The 21,585-nt window shown below is 41.9% G+C and overlaps 1 pseudogene; it reads left to right on the forward strand.

Annotated features, from left to right (window-relative positions):
- The first annotated feature begins 5,812 nt into the window (after window positions 1-5,812).
- On the forward strand, window positions 5,813-9,081 carry LOC138845842 (kinetochore protein Spc24-like; annotated as a pseudogene).
- Window positions 9,082-21,585: the final 12,504 nt, after the last annotated feature.

Consider the following 21,585-nt stretch of genomic DNA (forward strand, 5'->3'; position numbering starts at 1 on the left):
AAATATCATTGCAGAGAGGGTAAGGACAGCTCTGCCCTGGGTTGGCACTGGACACAACTCCAGAGCTGGTGCTAAAGCACTTCCAAAGCTGGCTCCAGCTCCACAGGCTGGTGGCTAAATAGAGTGGTGACTAAATTGCAGTAGGATAGCTTTTTTCCAAAATAAGTAATAAATTCTAAAAAACTACACAGTTGAGAAATGCTAGTCTAATCTGGCATTAAATGTTCAGTTAAACTGATGTCCAAGCCCTGAACCATGTCCAACCAGACACAATTATAAATGTGTGTTCTGATGTCTCCTTTTCCATCAGTGTTCATGTAAGTTAATCTCTCAGGATCTGATTTTCCTTGGGAACAAGTCTCTAGATCTTCAAAGCAATATTCAAGATCCAGCCAGTCTTCCCTAAAAGACATTGCCAAAAATTCCCTCTCCCAACTATGCTGCAGCACTCCCATCTGCCTAATGAAAGCTGTTTTAGTGAGGAATGAGTAGAGGAACTCACGTAAAAGCTCACGTTCAGGACAAAGCAACTACCTCTCTGCCTCTCACAACACAAAGATCCTTTCCATATTGGTTAAATGAAATGCTAAGAAAGATCTCCAAAGGTTAATACAGCAATGATGAAGCAGGATTAGACTATGACAAATGGCATATTAGTGGTTATGGTGCAGCATACATATAACTCAGCACTCTAAGACCTTAAGAAAAATAGGAAAGAAGCAATCTCCTCAAATTACAGCATAATGTAAACCTTTTATTCATAAAGAGACAACTTAGTTTAGATGTGCCTTAGTCTCACTTAGAAAATGCCAATCCTTTGAACATTATCTTTCAGGACATTTTAAAGTGAATCTCTCAAAGCATCATCCTACAAGTCAAGTTAAATCATGGTAATGTTAGTTTGTTCCCTTTTACAAATAAGAGATGATGGAACACATTTCTAATTTCATTGTTGATTTTTAGTGTAGATAACAAGAGAAAAGTAAGATAATCAATTTTGTCACTTCATTAGTGCCTTCCTTTTTTAGTATGAGCTTACATTGCCTTGCCACCAGTATACTAAGGAACCATTATACAAAACAAACTGCTCTATGCATATTTCTTTCCCTCAGAGCAAGCTCAAAAGTGTAAACCTACCATCAGAGGAAGTGAATTCACTCTAAAACATCACCTTTAAAAATTCCCTTAAACATTTTTATAAAAAGTATTAACAACAGTGGCTTATTAGTAATTGAAAGACACAAGAAATAGGAAGTAAACACAATAAAATAAATTATTTGTAATCAGATCACCAAAAACTCCATTTATTTTTATTTAATCCATGGCAATGAGTCTTTCCTTGTTAATTAAAATGGCCTTGCTAGTTTTGACAGCATCATCTCTAGACTCAATGGACATACTCCTGACAACAGCATGGGAATCAATGTTAATCATGTGTATGACGGCACACTTCCTCTCATTCTCTGAAAGAGCCAGGGCTGTGCTTATGCACATGTGCACCAAGCTGGGTGCCTTGGCTGAAGCAAACACTTAAGGGCACACTGATCTTTTTCAAGGAATCAAGCCTGGAATGGGAATGGCTGCTACATATGTCTGCAAGCAGCTGATTTGCCAAAAACAGTAAAGGAACAAAACAAGAAATTAAAAATCCACCATGGCCTTTAGCAGCTATTCTTTTTATGGTAAGTACCTGAAACAGTAAAGTAGAAGGTACTATGATATGTCATTGAGTGTTATGTTTTATAAGAAATAGAGGCAAATTTTACAACTTTATCTTCATTATTTTGATAACTAAAACCTTGAAAATTTTGATGAGATTCAAAATGAGTAAATGAAGGCACAAATGTCTGACACTCCGTATATAAGAATGCCAAACTATAAGGAGTGGAAATTAAACAGTTTCACCATAATATTAACAAGAAATAAGCAAGAGTTAAGCTGACTGCAAGAGATCTGCATGGACTTGATAGGAACCAGCCATGCCCCCCCACCACCTTCCTCTGGACCTTATCGGCCTTAGATGACCACCAAAGTGTATATAAACTGCAGACTGAAGAGGCCCAGTGAGACTCTCTGAGCAGATTCTCCTGAGAGCAGCAGAGTGAAAGCTCTGAATTGGCCCACTGCATTCAGACCTTCCCACAAAGTTCTTCCAGCCAGCACTGTGCCTGCCTGATGCTGAGGCTCTGAGCTCACCAGACGCCAAGACTCCACCTGCCTGACTTGAGACTCTGCCAGCCTGGCCCTTCCAGACCTGTGTTTTCCAGCTCAGAGGCACCACCCATGCAGCCAATGTGAAAATCCACTTTCTGTGGCTAAGACACTTCCCGAGGAGCACTGGAGGTACCTTAAAAACCTTGGGTGCTTGGTTTACCCAGTGTGTTGTTCTATACAAATTAAAACGCGTGACTTCCCTACTACATGATAGAAGCCTTATTAAAACCAACACTGCCTCTCTGCTGCTACTGCACTTGCAGCACAAACTAAAAGCTACATTTGATAATTGTGATGAATTGTTGGTGACATTGCCAGGTCTTAGTGTCATCAGACCATCATATCCTGACAAACATGGAATATGACCAAGGCTATTAAAACTTATGCTTTGAAACTTTTAAACAACATTTTGAAGAATCTGCTGAAAAGTAACAGGACTTACACAAGAGGACCTGGGGCCATCAATTTCAAAGATCAAGACAATGTAAGTCAGTAGCTTTCAAATAAATTTCAGCAAGAAAAAAAAAAAAACACTTTTCCAAACAAAATCTTACACCTCAAATGCAACAGATAAATGGTAAGGATTCTTACTGTAGTTACATCTCAGCAGAACTGAGTAGCTGTAGAACATGTTAAAAACCCCTGATTCAAGGCAAACCAAGAGTGTCTGTTCTCTATAAAAGATGAACTATATTGGAAACAAAACAAAAATGTGATCATTTCATCTTACACCACCACCTTCTCTAACTAAAAGATAAACCTCAAAAAACAAAACAAGAAAAACACAAAACAGGAGAGCTCCAGTTACCCACATGGCTCTCCAGTGTGTGCGATGATGAAATGACAGATACTTGTAAGGACCCGAGAGGCACGTAAGCTAAAACGAAACACAATGGTGGAATTAACTGCTCTCCCAGTGAAATGCCTTAGCATGAAAGATAATTCTTTAAATGGTGCATTTAACACAAGTGATAATACAAAATTCTGCACTCAATACTTAGTGTATACTCCACCTTCTTACCTCTGGCAAGATGTTCTGCCTTAGCACTCAGTTGCATTCTTTTCCTTTTCTTTCTGTTAATTAGGCTTTAATTCTGAGGACCATATGAGGGTGGAATGTATCACCTTTTAAAAACTAAGCACAAAGTCCGTATAGGATTTGCTTAAGTTGATGGCCAAATGTTAAGATGTTATTGTTCATATCATTTATAATCTTGCTACAATCCACTTAACAAAGTTTGGTTAGATTTCAGGGAAAATTATCTTCCAGATTAGTTTTTTTCCCTTTGGAAAGGGGGAGGAATAGGAAACAAATTTACTGCAATTATTAATATGTATGGTGCAAACTTTCATGCAAACAAGATGTGCCAGCAGTGTGATAATTTAAACATCTATATACAAAAAAAGAAGTATGCACAAACTTCCTGCTGCTTAGAACTCTGTGGCTCCTAGGACCCAGTTTCCTTTACAGGTTTTCAAACAAAATAGAAAAAGAAATTAAATTGTGCCTGAAATGGATCTTCTTGTTCTTCAGAATTAGCCATCTGGTTCCCGTGTCTTGTAGAATACAGGCACTGGACCCTTGGTGTAGCTTCTGCTCCACTTTCTATCCCAGGAATGGACTGGTCTCATTCCTCAGCCCTCACCTTAAATTGGTCACACACAGGGTCCCTGACAGTTGACGGAAGGCTGTGTTCAGGATTGCTGGGTGAGCTCAAGGGATGCTGGGAGGACTCTGTTATCTTCCCCTTTGTAGTCTGAGGTTTTTTAGCCCTGAGTAAAGAGGTCATTTCTCTTTATAAGCACAAAGCATTTTTTGTTCCTTTCACTAGTTTTCTATTGATGGTAAAAGAATGTATGCATGGCTGGTGCCACGGCTCAATAGGCTAATCCTCCGCCTAGTGGCGCCGGCACCCCGAGTTCTAGTCCCAGTCGGATTCTGTCCCAGTTGCCCCTCTTCCAGGCCAGCTTTCTGCTGTGGCCCGGGAGTGCAGTGGAGGATGGCCCAAGTCCTTGGGCCCTGCACCCGTATGGGAAACCAGGAGAAGCACCTGGCTCCTGCCTTCGGATCAGCGCGGTGCACCGGCCACAGCGCGCCGGCCACAGTGGCCTTTGGAGGGTGAACCAACGGTAAAAGGAAGACCTTTCTCCCTGTCTCTATCTTTCTCTCTCTCTCTCTCTCACTGTCCACTCTGCCTGTCCAAAAAAAAAAAATATATATATGCAGAGGCCAGTGCTGTGGTGTAGTGGGCTAGGCCTCCATATGTGGTGCTGCCATCCTATTTGAGTCCTGGCTCCTCTTCTTCTAGTCCAGCTCCCTGCTGTTGGCCTGGGAAAGCAGTAGAAAATGGCCCAAGTACTTGTGCCCATGCATCCGTGTGGGAGACCTAGAAGAAGCACCTGGGTACTGGCTATGGATCAGCCCAGCTCCAGTCATTGGCCTTTTGAGGAGTGAACCAGTGGATGAAAGACCTCTCTCTCTTTCTCTCTGCCTATACCTCTGCCTTTCTTTTTTTCCTTTCTTCCTAGTATGGATTGAAATTAAATTAAATCAATGCAATTTAATGAGTTTATTTAGTCTTAGAATGCTTAGAAATTTTGTCTGATTATACAAGAATTGGGCATACATGTCTTTTATAATAATTTTTACATAACAATTATGGAAGAAATTTTGGTCATATATTTTCAACAAATGAGTCATAACAAAAATGTACACATTGAATCATTCATAATTTAATTTTTGTTCCACCTCTTGTGGAATTTGTATATCTATATTTGGTTTTCACTAAAACTGAGGCTCTCTTGTTTTTTTTAATGATTTATTTACTTAAAAATCAAAATGTTTAAGAGAGTGGGGAGACAGTCGTTTCTGCTGGTTCACCCCCTGAAATACCTCCAACAGCGGGGGATGTGCCAGGTGGAAGCCAGGAGCCAGAAACTCCATTCAGGTCTCTTGAGTGGGTGGGAGAAATCCAAGAATTTGGGATTGTTTGCTGTCTTTCACGTTCAGTTGCAGAAAACTGCATCGGAGAAGTGGTGTGTCTTGGACTTAAACCAAGCACTCTTGTAAAGGATACTGGTGTCCCAAGCAGGAGCTTAACCCACTGCACCACCATGCCCACCCCATGAGGATCACATTTTCTTAATGCACAGCTTCATACATCCAGGATTATAAACTTAGTTTTTTCTATAGCTTGCTTTATTTGAATTTTTTTGTTCCCTATCTTTTATGTGACAGAATAGATTTCTCACTTGTTTTTTCTTTGTATTTTTGGTTTGTTTTTCTAGTTTTTTTCCAAACTGTAATCCTCTTTAATTATTATATTCATTAAATTGGTTGTTAAAAACAAAATATAGTAAATATATGCTTTACACATTTATTACATTGTAAGTTCAAGCCTGATATACTTTAATACTAATGTTGCTCTGATTGCAAGTTTACACTAATATCTATTTCTTACAACTCATTTATATTTTCAATATTTTAATTTTTCTTATCTGTTAAAGATATTTCTCTGCATCGATTTTTGTCTTCTATTTCTTCCCTATCCACTACCATAAAAATTATTTTTAATATTCATTAATTGTAAAACGAGGCTCTCTCAAATTCATTCTGTTCCTTCCCTTTATCATGTTCACAATTTTAACCTGTTGACATTTATATTTTCCTTCCTTAAGTTGAACAATATTTTAGAAGTCCTATAAGAGATTTAAACCTAGTTCTTCATACAACCTTATATTAAAAAAACTTTATTGGGGCCGGTGCTGTGGCACAGCAGGTTAATGCCCTGGCCTGAAGTGCCAGCATCCCATATGGGCACGTGTCTCCTCATGGCGGCCTTCCGCGACGTCCAGGAGGTGAGTCAGGGGCTGCTGAGCCTGCTGGGCGCCAACCGTGCGGAGTCTCAGCAACTCGGCTGCTGGGGCCTCAGGAACAGCTGGTGGAGCAGCTGCTGGAGACGCAGGACAGCGGCGAGCCTCAGCTCCGAGAGATCCTGGCCTCCGAGGGGGAGGTGGCGCGGAGCCTGCTGGACGCCAGGGAGCCGGCACACCGTGTCGGCGCCGAGCTGCAGCAGCTGGACGCCGAGCTGCAGCGGGCGGTGGCGGAGACGTGGGGCTGCAGGCCGGCCTGCTCCAGCTCAGCCAGGAGCTGCAGGAGCTCAAGGAGACGGAGGCAGAGCTGGAGAGACAGGCCAGGGAGGTGGATGGTCACCATCCCGGCGGCCGGGATGTACGTGGCGCAGCTCTACCGCCGCAGTAGTGAGATCGAGTGGGACTGTGAGCGTGAGCTGGGGGCCATCAAAGGCATCCACCACGGCCCCAGTGTGGCGCAGCCCATCCACCTGGATGGCATGTAGCTCTCCAAGAAGTTCGTCAGCGATCACCTCTGGAACCTGGAGGACACCTCCTGGTAGCCGGCGGCGGGGCCCCCACAAACCCGAGTCTCACTGCTGTGTCCTGCCCTCGCTGCCCTGGCCAGGGGACCCGGAGCCGGTGGGGCCGCACCGCCCGCGGCCTCACTCCGTGGAGTTCCCAGCTCCATGCTGGGTGCAGGGTCCCCCCACCCCACTTCTACCCCAGCCATACACAGGTCCCGGCTGCCGCGGGAGCTGGCCAGACAGGGCAGGTTGTCCAGGCGGCCAGGAGTGACCAGGGTGTCCAGGCTTCCGGGATAAGGCCTTGATCCTTGGAGGCTGTGGGCGCGCTGATTATGGGATGTGGGTGCCGAGGCTGCCGGAAAAGACAGGCTGGGGAACAGGACGGCGCTCAGAGAGGCTGGGCCTGGCTTCAGACTGGTGCAGCTCCCACCGTTGCAGACGTCTGGGGAGTGAACCAGCGGATGGAAGACCTTTCTCTCTCTGTCTCTACCTCTTTCTATAACTCTTTCAAATAAATAAAATAAATCTTTAAAAAATGAGTATATGTTTTAAAATTGTGAACTGACACATAAAATTATGTCAATATGGCACCATGTTGTTTTCCTATTAAAATATGCGTTATGTAATGTTCAAATCAGGGTAAACATCAGTCTTCTCAACTACTTATCATTTCATCATTTTCTTATGTTGAAAACATTCAAAACCCTTTCTTCTAATTCTTTTTAGAAAAACACATTATCATGATCCATAGTCACCCTACTCTATCATGCAGTACAACACCAGAACTTCTTACTACTAACTGTAACTTAGCACCTGTTAAGCAGCCTTTCCCCATCCGTTTCTCACCCCTACTCTCCCCAGCCACTGGTAACCATCACCGCACTCTCAGTGTCAATGAGAACAACTTTGTTAGATCCCATGTGTGGGTGAGATCCTGTCACATATGTATTTCTGGGCTTGGCATGGTTCTCATATGATAAGGAGTCTCACTTCCTTCTGTATGGTTGTAAATGATAGAAGCCTACATTTTACTGAATAAGTTTCCATTGTGTACCACATTTTCTTTTCCATTCATCATTTGACAGACACTTAGACTTGTTTCATTTTTTGCATATTGTGAAGGTATACTGATTTAATTTCCTTTAGATAAGTAATCAGGAATGGGACTTCTAGACAATATGACATTTCTACTTTCAGTATTGAGAAACTGATATATTCTTTCCCATAATGTTTTTACTAATTTATGTTTCAGTTAAAATGTGCACGTTTAATTTTTTTTCCATATTCTTGTCAGCACTTGTTATCTTTGTCTTCCTGGTAGCAGCCAATATAATTGGAATGAGGTGGCATCTCATTGTAATTTTGATTTCCATTTCCCTAAGTATTTGTGCAATTGAACATTTTTGCATGTACTGGTCATTTGTATGTCTTCATTGGAATAATTTCTAAATGCATCTACTTTCCAATTTATAGAATGATTTTTTTTTTTAAGGAGAGACATCTTGTCTGCTAGCTCACTCTTTTTTAAAAAGATTTATTTTATTTATTTGAAACTCAGAGTTAGAGAGAGAGAGAGAGAGGTCTTCCATCCACTGGTTCACCCCCATAAATGGCCACAACCGATGGAGCTGGGCCGATCTGAAGCCAGGAGCCAGGAGCTTCTTCCAAGTGTCCCATGCCGGTGCAGGGGCCCAAGAAATTGGGCTATCCTCCACTGTTTTCCCAGGCAATAGCAGAGAGCTGGATCAGAAGTGGAGCAGCTGGGACCTAAACCAGTTCCCATATGGGATGCCGGCACTGCAGGCGGTGACTTCACCCACTACGCCACAATGCTGGCCCCAAGTAGAATGATTTGTTATTTTTCTACTGAGTTACTTATATATTCTGATTATAGGCTGATTCTCAGGTAAAAGGTTTGCAAATATTTTCTGCCACTATGTAGAGTCTCTTTTCACTCTATTTTTTCTTTGCCATGTAAAGATTTTTAGTGTGGTGAATCCCATTTGTCTAGATCTGTTTTTAGTTCCTAAGTTTTTTGTGTCTGAAAAAAACCACCTTGCCAGTGTTTTCTTCCAGGAGTTCATAGTTTATTTTCTTACATTTAGATTTTTAGCAATTATCAGGGGGTTTTGTACACACTGAGAGATAATATCCAGTTGATTTTTGTGAGAATATATGTACAATTTTTTTCAATACCCTCTTTAAAACTTTTTTTCTACTGAAAATGTTTTTGTAGCTGAAGATTATATGGAATACAAAGCTGATCCTGAGCCTCTGAAAGAAAATGAGGGTAAAATTTTCATTCTAACAATGGATAGTGCTAGAAAATTGAGTACCATACTTGTGTAAAGTGTAGTACTCTTGTTTTCAGTTGATATCAATAGGATACCTGATAACATGCAAATTCCTTGCTATAATAGTGATGGTTTCTATTTGTTTCCCAACTTATTTTTGACATCCAATATTAGTTAATATGGAACTACTATTTCAGCACAGTATGTTTATCCTAATATTGCACAGTATTGCGTTGTTAAACTATAACTTAAGATTTCATTTATTGTGCTTAAAATGAAAAGTAAAGGATTTTTGATGAGTTATTTGATATGTACAATAAATACTGACAAATAATATTCAATTGTATAGGTATCAAATACATGATTACTGTTAAATGAATAAAGACTTATCAGGAAATATTACATTGTTGGTGCATAATTGGTAATTTTCCCGACACATTTACTTTTTTTTTTTTTTTTTTTTTTTTTTTTTGACAGGCAGAGTGGACAGTGAGACAGAGAGACAGAGAGAAAGGTCTTCCTTTGCCGTTGGTTCACCCTCCAATGGCCGCCGCGGCTGGCGCACTGCGGCCGGTGCACCGCGCTGATCTGATGGCAGGAGCCAGGTGCTTATCCTGGTCTCCCTTGGGGTGCAGGGCCCAAGCACTTGGGCCATCCTCCACTGCACTCCCTGGCCACAGCAGAGAGCTGGCCCAGAAGAGGGGCAACCAGGACAGAATCCGGCGCCCCGACTGGGACTAGAACCCGGTGTGCCGGTGCCGCTAGGCAGAGGATTAGCCTAGTGAGCCGCTGCGCCGGCCCACATTTACTTTCTATATGTACATGTGTGTATGAGTGTTTTCCCAAAAGTTCATGAAAGTATATAATATAGAGATAATGCAAATTTTCCATAAATTTTTGAAACTCCCTCATATATAAGCAGAGATTATAACTATCCAGGTTGTATATAAATTTTACTGTATTTCTGAATTTATATATGTATATGAAGTATATGAAAAATCTCTTATTTCTTAAGTAGAATTCAAGCTTTCTTGTTTTTAATGATTCATTTATTTTTATTTGAATGGCAGAGTTACACAGAGAGGCGAGACAGACTGAGATATCCCATCCACTGGTTCACTCCCCAAATGGCTACAATGGCTGGAGCTGGGCCAGGCCAAAGCCAGGACCCAAGAGATTCATCTGGGTCGCCCATATGGGTGGCAGAGGCCCATGAACTTGGGCCATCTTCCACTGCTTTCCCAGGCAGTTAGCAGGGAGCAGGATTGGAAGTGGAGCAGTCAGAGCTCCAACCAGTGTCCATATGAATGCCAGCACTGCAGGCAGCTCCTTAACCCCCTGCATCACGCTGCGGACCTCTCAAGTTTTCTTAACTTGTGTATATGTGTCAGAACCTTTCTCTAATTCATTTAATTTAAAACATGTTTTTTTTTAAATTTTAATATATTTAATTATTCATTTCACATATAGATTTTCATACATAATTACTCCTTTAAATTTAAATATTTTATTCAATTTAAAAATGCTTATTTAAATTAGACTTTAAAATATATTGTATATTAGTAACACTGAACAAATTAAACATTGTGGCTAATAAAGTAAGGCTATTTTTATATTTTGATGATAAAATATAGTAAGAATGCTTTCTGAGGCCTATAAAGTACTGCAAAATTTGACATTTTAGAAAGTGAGTACACTCATCAAACTCCACTCACTGCTTTAATATAGGCTTAAGTGACTGCATTGATAATTCTAACAGAACTAGATTTAGGAATAAGAGCATTAATACTTGCTAATGGACAAAAACAAAGGAATAGATTACATAAAAGAGTTAAAAATAAAGTCATATTTTAATTTAGAATGTATTTGCAACTGTATTAACAGAGATACTTTATACTTCAGAATACTTACTTCCTGCAAAATTGTCTTACTAAGAAATCCAAGCACTGAACAAATCAATCAATATAGTATTTTTGTGTAAACACTTTTTGAGTGACCTTGGTATTTATCATTTTGTGCATTAGTTCTCAACTTAAAACTCAGATATTTTGACACTTAAATAGCTTTAATTTTTCAAGTGAAACTATAATTGAATACTAATATATGAACAGCAAAAAGAGCTGAACTGAGAAGTCTAATGTGCCAGCTCTCATCGGCCTCTCCCTCTCTTAGATGTAGTTTCTGGGGCCGGTGCTGTGGCATAGTGGGTAAAGCCGTCACCTGCAGTGCCAGCATCCCCTGTGGGCGCCAGTTCAAATCCTGGCTGCTTCATTTCCATTCCAGCTCTGGGATATGGCCTTGGAAAGCAGTGGAAGATGGTTCAAGTCCTTGGGCCACGGCACCCATGTGGGAGATCCAGAGGAAGCTCCTGGCTCCAGATTGACGCAGCTCCGGCTGTTGCAGCTGTCTGGGGAGTGAACCAGCAGATGGAAGACCTGTCTCTCTCTCTCTCTGCCTCTCCTTCTCCCTGTGTAACTCTGACTTTCAATTAAATAAATAAATCTTTTTTAAAAAATGTAGTTTCTGAGCCACTTCTCAGGAATGCTAAGTTTTGCACATCTATTTGGAACCCTTCAACTCTGTGACAGTTTTTGTACCTTTCTTCCTGAGAGTACAGTTTGGACATTGATAGAGTGCTTTTCAATCTTGTAAATAGATGGTGTTCAACTATTGCTGTTTCCTGTTTTCAGTGAAGTCTCCTGGTCGTGAAAAACTGCTCTTATCAGGGTAGTTGTGAGTTACTTCAAATAAAGACAGACTCTCATGTTGGGATTTCCAGGGAAGAACTATTCTGATTAGGTAGTCAGCTCTTTATTAATGTTGCTGCACAACTGTCTCCTCTGGTGGCCGCTCAGCTGCTCAATTTGCCTAGAGTATGCACTAGTTGGTTTTCGATAGAATTTGAGTGCCCCTTAAATGAAAGGCTTGGGACTAGGATTTTTCTTTTCTTTTTTTTTTTTTTTTTTGGATTTTGGAATATTTGTAGATTTCATAATGTGAAATCTTGGCAATGGGACTCAAATCTAAACATGAAATGCATATATACATGGCCTGAAGATAATTTTATACAATATTTTTACTGTGCCTGCATTTTGACCATAATGCCTTACAGGAGGTCAGATATGAAATTTTCTTCTTATGGTGAGCACTGAACAAGTTTTGGACTTTGAAGCTTTTGGGTTCTGGTTTTGATTTAGGTAAGTCCAGTCTTATGTAGGAGGGGAGAGGAAGATCTGAATAGAAAAGTATTCAATATTCCAAATCTCACTACCAAAACCCAGCCACTTTTTCAAAAGAATTTTGGGCGCCTTTAAATAATTTCCAGATTTCTGAAGAGGTAGATACTGACAGTTTTTGATAGACTTCTCAATGCATTTAAAGAGTAAAGGATTTTTCAGAAATTTTTGATTTATCATTCCTAGTGATTCCATCTCTCCCTCATTTTTAACAATTCATTCATTCTTTTTTTTTTTTTTTTTTTTTTTGGACAGGCAGAGTGGACAGTGAGAGAGAGAGACAGAAAGGTCTTCCTTTGCCATTGGTTCACCCTCCAATGGCCGCCGCGGCTGGCGTGCTGCGGCCAGCGCACTGCTGATCCGATGGAAGGAGCCAGGTACTTATCCTGGTCTCCCATGGGGTACAGGGCCCAAGCACTTGGGCCATCCTCCACTGCCTTCCCGGGCCACAGCAGAGAGCTGGCCTGGAAGAGGGGCAACCGGGACAGAATCCGGCGCCCTGACCGGGACTAGAACCAGGTGTGCTGGCGCTGCAAGGTGGAGGATTAGCCTAGTGAGCCGCAGCGCCGGCCTAACAATTCATTCTCTACTTCATTATTTTGCGTCATTGTAACCTATTTCCTTAATTTCTTCTGTCATTTTGTTTTTATTCTTTTCCTTTATATTTATGTTATTATTTTTATCTTGGCTCAGGGACATTTTTAAGGTCATTAGTAACACTTAGAATGAAGAAGTTATTTGAAATGTGTACTCTTGGATAATGAATTTTAGGTAAGAAAGCCCAATAACTCCATTATGTGTTGTGTGTGTGTGTGTGTGTGTATGCTGAAGCCCAATAACTCCATTATGTGTTGTGTGTGTGTGTGTGTATGCTGAGACCTGACATTTCCCACTACATATTACTTTTTTTTTTAAACAGGCAGAGTTAGACAGTGAGAGAGAGAGAGAGAGACAGAAAAGTCTTCCTTCTGTTGGTTCACTCCCCAAATGGGCACTATGGCTGGCGCGCTGTGCCAATCTGAAGCCAGGAGCCAGGTGCTTCTTCCTGGTCTCCCATGCAGGTACAGGGCCCAAGTGCTTGGGCCATCCTCCACTGCCTTCCCGGGCCACAGCAGAGAGCTGGACTGGAAGAGGAGCAACTGGGACAGAATCCGGCACCCCAACTGGGACTAGAACCTGGGGTGCCAGCACTGCAGGCAGAGGATTAGCCAAGTGAGCCATGGCACCAACCTACATGTTACTTTGAGACATGTTTCTCTAGTAATGGGAAATATTTGAAGTGATATTAACTGAAAAATGTGAGTGTTTTGAACTAAAATATTAGTATGTTTCAGGTTCATCCAGAATGACTGTTTATTGACTTTGTGATGTCATTATGGTAACATGCATCATTATTTCTTAAACATAAAAAATGAAAAACATTTCATTTATGACCTATCATTTGGTAGTACATCCTAATCTCAGAAATATGTGAAAAATATACATCATAGACTAGAAATATATTTAGGGTGTATTGAAATGTCATGAAACTTTAAATAACAATTATGTAAAATTTATGGAAATTTTAAAGGTCAGAGTTTGAAAGTGGAATATTTTTACCCTTGCCCTGATTTTGGCTATAACTGGTTTTAGCAATCCATTTTCTATTGTTTACTGGAATTTATATATAATTCTTTTGTAAATCTATCTCAACAAAACTCTCAGACTTTTCTCTATTCAATTTTTCAGTTAATTGCATGCCTGTTCTTTACACTCAAAATCTTTCAGCAGTCAAAACTGATCCATCTGAACTCTTGTTTTTATTCTCACTGTCAGTATGCAAAAGAAGGATTCTCAACTATGTTCCTGTATTGGCTGGGACTCAGAGCAAGTAAGAAGGAAAAATAAGAGATTCAGGAAGCTGAAGTTACATGCTATGTAGGTAAAAGATTCTGGGAGAGCCTCTAGCAAAGCAGAACATTTCGTGTGTAAAGTGACTGAGATCATAAGCAAACCAGAATCTTTTCCACAGTATAACAGATTCAGTACCATCATGATCAATATGGTGAGATTTAAAAGTACTTATTTTCTGGGGGGTCTGCATGTTAATGCATCCTGACAAGTTGCTTAACATTAACATATTTTATAGAATTCATCAGTTTCTTTTGGTTTTAATAAATCTCTTTTTCAGTTCTATGGAAGAGGGAATAAATATTCTGCTATAAGTGAAAAGGAAATTTATTTAATAATGAAAATTAAAAATATTCAGAAATTGGTGGAATGTTGTCAATTATTACGTGTTTCATTTTAAGTGACACTAATACATCTTCTATATTTTGTTTTGCTTAAAATGTCTGCACATTATATTGGCCCCAATATAAGTTATTTTTTTGCTAGGAAATACTTAGTTTTCCTTTCTTAAATATGCAAATTTTATATTTTTAGAAAGAAGTATATTTGTTTACCATACTAATGCCTTTCCTACAACTTTGCAGATTACTATATTCCTTTGTAGTTACTCATTTTTTTACCAAAAAGTTTACTGTAATTTCTTTAATATTAATAATAGCATTGAAAAATTGATAATTTCTTCTCTAATTTTAATGATAAGATGACATACGTCAACTGCTTTTCCTGAAGACAAACATCGACAGCCCATTTTCTTCTGGGAATGCTTCCATTTGGGTTGACAAATGGTTTTAAAAGAAGCAAAACTGGGGCCAGCACTGTGGCATAGCAGGTAAAGCCAGCACCTGCAGTGCTGGCATCCCATATGGGCATCAGTTTGAGTCCGGGCTACCCCACTTCTGATCCAGCTCTCTGCTATGGCCTGGAAAGCAGTGGAAGATGACCCAAGTCCTTGGGCCCCTGCACCTGTGTGGGAGACCCAGAAGAAGCTCCATCTGCGCAGCTCTGGCTATTGCAGCCAACTGGGGAGTGAACCAGCTGATGGAAGACCTCTCTCTGTCTCTCACTGTCTTCCTCTCCTTCTCTCTGTGTAACTCTGACTTTCAAATAAATAAATAAATCTTTAAAAAAAGAAACAAAACTAGGTATCTTTTTACATGACAAAATGAATGACAATTGTTGTTATACAGAATTTTTCTCAACAGTGAGAGTTACACTTCTCCATTCATTCATACATAGTTGGTGTAACCTATAGTCTGAGTAAAAAAAGGGGGGGCAGGATTATTTTTCTATACTTATGTCACAAACATGTTCAACATAGCTAATAAAATATGGAAAAAACAGCTATTGTTGAGGCAATGTATTCATTTCTTCAGCCATCTGATTAAACTAGTTTAAGTTATATATAGTCTACATTAGTATGCTAAATTTGAAGCTATCTGCATCTCATAATAAAAACAACGTACTGAGGAGGGAATTCAGCGTAGAAGTAAGCTGCTGATTTGGATGTCCTCATCCTGTATCAGAGTGCCTGTGTTCAAGTTCCATGTATGTTCTTGATTCTGGCTCCCTGCTATTGGGTGTCCTGGGAATAAACAGACGATGGTCCAGATGACTGGGTTTCTTCCACTCATGCGGGACACCCAGATTTAATTTCTGGATCACTCTGTTGTTCTGGCCAGCCCCAGCTGTTCTTGGCATCTGAGGAGTAAATCAGTATACAGGAGGTTTCTGTCTCTGTCTCTGTATCTCTCCCTTTCAAATAAATAAAATAAATTTTAAACATATATTTCTAGTAAATATATACCAATGTATGCTATGTCTTATTGTACTCTTGGAATCTAAATGCAGTTACTCTTAAAACTTTTGCTGTGCTATTGGGTTTTATAGCTCTGCATAATACTAAAGAATTGAAACTATCTTGCTTACAATTTACAGGATTAAATATGGCAGCTAGGCAGCAGCCATATATTATATGGCTCTTGGAAAAGCATATATGTCTATATAACAGCAGATATGTTAGTCATGTAAAGTGAATTATGGTGCTTACCTTGCTGAAAATCAATAAATGCTAATGAGGATTGATTTTTTAAATGAAAAAAGTTGTACATTTATTTTTAATGTAAGGACAAAGTATTTCTTTTTGTATTAAGTCAGTAGTGAGACAAATGAGACTATTGGTGAACATAAAAATTCGAGATTAAGGGACAGCACTGTTGCGTAGTAGGCTAAGCATTTGCCTGCAGTACCGGCATCCCATATGGGCACCGGTTCAAGTCTCGACTGCTCCTCTTCCTTTATTTTTTTAAAAGATTTTTATTTATTTATTTGAAAGAGTTACACAGAGAGAGGAGAAGCAGAGAGAGAAAGAGAGGTAGAGACAGAGAGAGAGGAATTCCATCCAATTGTTCACTCCCCAATTGCCGCACCGGCTGAGCTGTGCCGATCTGAAGTCAGGAGACAGGAGCTTCTTCTGGGCCTCCCACATGAATGCAGAGGCCCATCTTCTACTGCTTTCCCAGACCATAGCAGAGCGCTGGATCAGAAGTGGAGCACCAGGTATTGAACCCATATGGGATGCCAGTGCTTCAGGCCAGGGCGTTAACCCACTGCACCACAGCGCCTGCCCCACAACTGCTCCTCTTCCAATCCAGCGCTCTACTATGGTCTGGGAAAGCAGTGGAGGATGGACCAAGTCCTTGGGCCCCTGCACACACAGGAAGACCTGGAAGAAGCTCCAGGCTCCTGGCTTTGGATGGGCCCAGCTCTGGTCATTGCAGGCATTTGGAAGACATCTCTCTCTGTCTCTCCCTTTGTAACTATACCTCTCAAATAAATAAATAAAAACTTTAAAAAACTTGAAATTATACTCCTTAGTGTCAATTTGCATCTAATGGCTTACTACCTAGTTTATTTCTGTATTTTATTTCAATGTTACTAACAATAAAACCTATTTCTTAATGGCTTATTGTCTGCTAGACAATGTTCTTAAGATGATGCATAGGTTAATTTAGTTAATTTTCATGAAAGCCTTGTGACATAGATTATGCTAATACCCTTGCATTATATGTGAGAAAACTTTATAACAAGGAATCAAAAAAATCTTGATCTATACCGGTATTATGAATGGTAATAATGTTTTAATGACCCACTTTAAAAGTAGTGATGATCTTGAATTAAATTAATTACAAAATATAACTGAAATAAAGTTTTCCCTTTTTTTGAGGTGGATTACTAACAGATTCTTTTTCCATAGTATTTACTTGAAAAACAGAATGACAGGAAGGGAGATATACACACACACACACACACACACACACACATACATACACAGAGAGAGAGAGAGCGAGAGAGAGAGAGCTTCCATCATAGTTTCACTCCCCCAAAATGGCTGCAACAACCAGGGCTGGGCCTATCTGAAGCCAGGATACATGGACTGAAGCTGAGTGTCCCCCACAGGTGTCAGGAATCAAGCATTTGAGCCATCGTCTGCCTTCTCAGCTGCTTTAGCAGGAAGCTGGATCACAAGTGGAGTAGCAACACTCAAGCTGGCACTGTGATACAGGATGCTGGCATGGCAAGCAGTGGCATCACCTGCTGCACCACAATGTAAGCCCCACTAACAGATGCTTTTAAAAAAACATTTTATTCTGTTGGGCCCAGCACTGTGGCCTAGTAGATCAAGGCTCTGCCTCTAGTGTCAGGATCCCATATGGGCACCAGTTCAAGTCCTGGCTGCTCTACTTCTGATCCACCACTCTGCTGGTGGCTGGGGAAAGCAGTAGAAGATGGCCCAAATACTTGGGTCCCTTCACCCACGTGGGAGATCCAGCAGAAGCTCCGGCTTTGGATGGGCCCTGCTCCAGCCATTGCAGCCATTGAACCAGCAGCTGGAAGATCTTTCTCTCTGTCTTTCCCTCTCTCTGTAACTCTGCCTCTCAAATAAATAAATCTTTTTAAAAAGTTTTATTCTATTTATTTGAAAAGCAGGATTACAAGAGAGAGGGAAGGAGGAAGAGATCAATCATCCATCTATTGGTGGACTCCTCAAGTGGCTGCAATAGCTGAGGCAGGGCCAGGCGGGAGTCAGGAGCCAGGAACTCGATGATCTGGGTCACCCACAGGGGTGGAAGTGGCCCAAGTAATTGAGACATCGTCCACTGCTTTCCCAGAGACATTACTAGTGAGCTGGAATGTCAGTGGAGCAGCTGGGACTTGCAGGTTGTGTCTCACCACACTGCACAACACTGGCCTCATTTTTTAGAGATTTATTTATTTGAATGGAGAGTGACAGGGAGAGACAGACGGAGTAAGAACTCCAACAGATTCTTAATCATTTTCAGGGCTCAATTTAGAGAAAATTCTTTGCAGTTTGGGGCTGGCATTGTGGTTTACATTTGTGTACATGAACTCCATTCATTTTATATGAAAATGTTAAAATAATTATACAGAATAAAAAATACTTCATTATTTTACAAAAATATATTTCAATGCAAATTACTACCATGAGATATTAGTGCCTCTGATATCTTCATATCAGTATCTGATAAACCAAATTTAATTTCATTATTAATATTACTTTAGTAATTTTGTTTATAGTGGTTTAAATATTCGGTTTTGCCCAAATAAACTCATTCAGTTTGTCAGAAAAGGATCAACCACAAATTAAAAGAAGCATCAGCTGGCGCCGCGGCTCACTAGGCTAATCCTCCGCCTTGCGGCGCCGGCACACCAGGTTCTAGTCCCGGTCAGGGCGCCGGATTCTGTCCCGGTTGCCCCCCTTCCAGGCCAGCTCTCTGCTGTGGCCAGGGAGTGCAGTGGAGGATGGCCCAAGTGCTTGGGCCCTGCACCCCATGGGAGACCAGGAGAAGCACCTGGCTCCTGCCATCCGATCAGCACAGTGCGCCGGCGGCGGCCACTGGAGGGTGAACCAATGGCAAAGGAAGATCTTTCTCTCTCTCTCTCACTGTCCACTCTGCCTGTCAAAAAAAAAAAAAAAAAAAAAAGCATCAATCCTATCTAAAATGTGATATTAGAAAATATGTCATACAGTACTGTTGTTTAAGTCTTGTGTTTTGGCGAATTTTCAGTTGAGTCATTTAAATAAGAGCCCCTGCTTTCATAATTTCTCTAGTTCAGTTTTACATGAGCACACATAGGTAACCTGCATTAAAACAAGGATGTGTACAAACTTAATGATTTTGAATTTGGTTCATATTTACTAAAAGTATGAATGCAATGTCCAGCGTTGTTAAGAAAACAGGTCTGGATAAAACTAAGCTTACGTCACAGGTGAATGCATTAATTGTTCCAAAATGGGCCCCTCAGACATAGGTAGAATGTCTTGCACAAGCAGACTGCAAGCTGTGGCTGGAAAGCTTGTTTTCACCTGCTGACATCTCCCCCACTATAGCTTCCTGTTTACTATGTGTGAGCCTCTGGTTTTAACCATAGCTTCAAGTCAGTTGCAACCTTCCACGCACAGCTAGCAGAGGAGGGGACTGTCTCCACAAGACCCCTGCCATCTCCATGGGAGGCTCAAAGCCAATCAACACACAGTATGTGAAACCCCTGTGCAATGGACAGCCCAAAGGATGACCCAATGACAAAACCGTGATTGATGCCTTAAAAGCCCTAGGCAGTTCCTTAAAACCTGGGTCCAGTTAGTGCACTTTGTCTAGTCTCCTCTCAGCCTCAGGCGCCCTGCACTCGTGACCCAGCGTCTCTGCGTCTCTGCGTGGCAAAGGCCCCACCGCCTCGCCTCTGCAGAGCTGGGGGACTGAGAGGCTGAGACCAAGAGCCGAGCGGCTACCTAGCGCTTCATGATTCCGCCTCTGAGCATGACCCCGACTGGTCAGCGGTTGCCGCAAAGGGCAGGGGAGCCCAGGCAGCACTGGAAGGCAGCTTCTGGCCGCCGCTGATGCAGCATTCAGGAAGACCTTTTCTTTCTGCAGTGCTTTCTAAAACCAGTTCTTGGAGAGGAGGCGCTTGGGAGCAGCGGTTGGAATACAAGTGTAGTCCAGCATTCGCCTGCCTCCTGCGCGCTGAGGCAGGGCTCCTGAATGTCCCTGGGTGCAGCAGGCCGTGCAGGTGAGTCGGGGCGAGGCGCGGAGGGCGGGGCTCTTGAATAGGCTCTTCCAGCCTGGCCTCGCCCCCCTGTTGCTGCTGTTTTGGGCGGGCCTCAGACTTGGAGAACAATTGAGCGTGGAGCTAGAGGGGAGGGAGCAGAGGCCAGGAGCTCACCGATTACAGATCCACCTGCGTGTGAGCCTAGCCACTGCCCCTCCTCCCTCCCACCCCTTCTCTCACTCTCCCCACTTGTCGCATCCCCCAACCTTCTTCCCTTCTGCTGGGAGAGAAAAAGGGTCCACCCAGCCACGACCTGGTACTGGCCACCCCCTTCGAAGTTCCTATATTGCCTGGACCTTCGCTGCTGCCTGGGGTTGGAGAGAACCTTGCTGAGAGGCCCTCTGTTTCCAGCATGCAGGGCACAATAAGGTCCTGCCCTAAACTTCCTTTCTCAGTATAGGCAGAAAAAAAAGTTGGGAGATTATGAAAAGTGACTCTTAGAGCACAGGGCTTTTTGAGGAACCAAACCACACTAAGTGAATTGTGGAACCGCAGCCTGGCCTGGGACCAGACTCGCGTCAGCCAAGAAGTCTGTTCTGCTGTGTCTCCCCTCAGGACTGCGGAGAGGGCAATGGGCTCCTCAGTTCCCAAGGGCAGGGCAGAGGCCAGAAGCAGACCGCCCTCTCCTGAGCCAGTCATCTGTTTCAGAGCAGAAATAGGGGTTGAGTTCAGCAACTTGCAAGGAAGGCAGGGCAGATGCTTGGTGCATCATTGAAGTGCATGATTTCACTGCTGCAACCTGGATCAGAACAACTGGATCAGTCTTTGCAGTGGTTGAAAACAGCTGAACCGAAAATACAACCCACGGCTTACAGTTGTGCTTTTGCCTTTTGATGTTTTTCGTTAGAATGCTTTCTGTGCAGGGGTTCAAGTCCAGCAGCTACAGGTGTCAGAATGAAACAGTAGTCTTGTTATTAAAATCCTCCCCTATCTTCACAGAGAAGGAAAACACACGGAAAAGGAAACTTCCTCAAAGGCAAGAAGTTGCAATGAGAAATTACTAAGAAAATAATAGGTCAATTAGCCGCGCTATTTCATCTCTGCCTCCTTCAGTTCCTGAACTTCAACTTCTGCCTCCCTTTTGGAGTCTGAAGTGAGATCAAGAGTGCAAGGTGGAGGCAGGGCACCAGGATGCCCATGGGTGCAGCCTGCCTTGCGGGTGGGTCTGGGGCGAGGTGTGGAGGGTGAGTGACAGGAAGGAAGAGAGAGAGAGAGAGAGAGAGAGAGAGAGAGAGAGAGAGAATGAGAGTATTCTATTCATTGGTTAACTCCTAAAATGCCTGAAACAGCCAGGGTTAAACTAGGCTGAAGCCAGGAGCCCAAAACTCCAATCAGGATGGCAGGGACCCAGGTACTTGGGATATCATCTGTTGTCTCCCACACATTGGTGGGAAGATGAGTCAAAAGCACAGCATAAACAGTACTTGAACCACCGCTCCAGTTATG

This window comes from Oryctolagus cuniculus, chromosome 16 (assembly GCF_964237555.1).
Source record: "Oryctolagus cuniculus chromosome 16, mOryCun1.1, whole genome shotgun sequence".
Lineage (NCBI taxonomy): Eukaryota > Metazoa > Chordata > Mammalia > Lagomorpha > Leporidae > Oryctolagus > Oryctolagus cuniculus.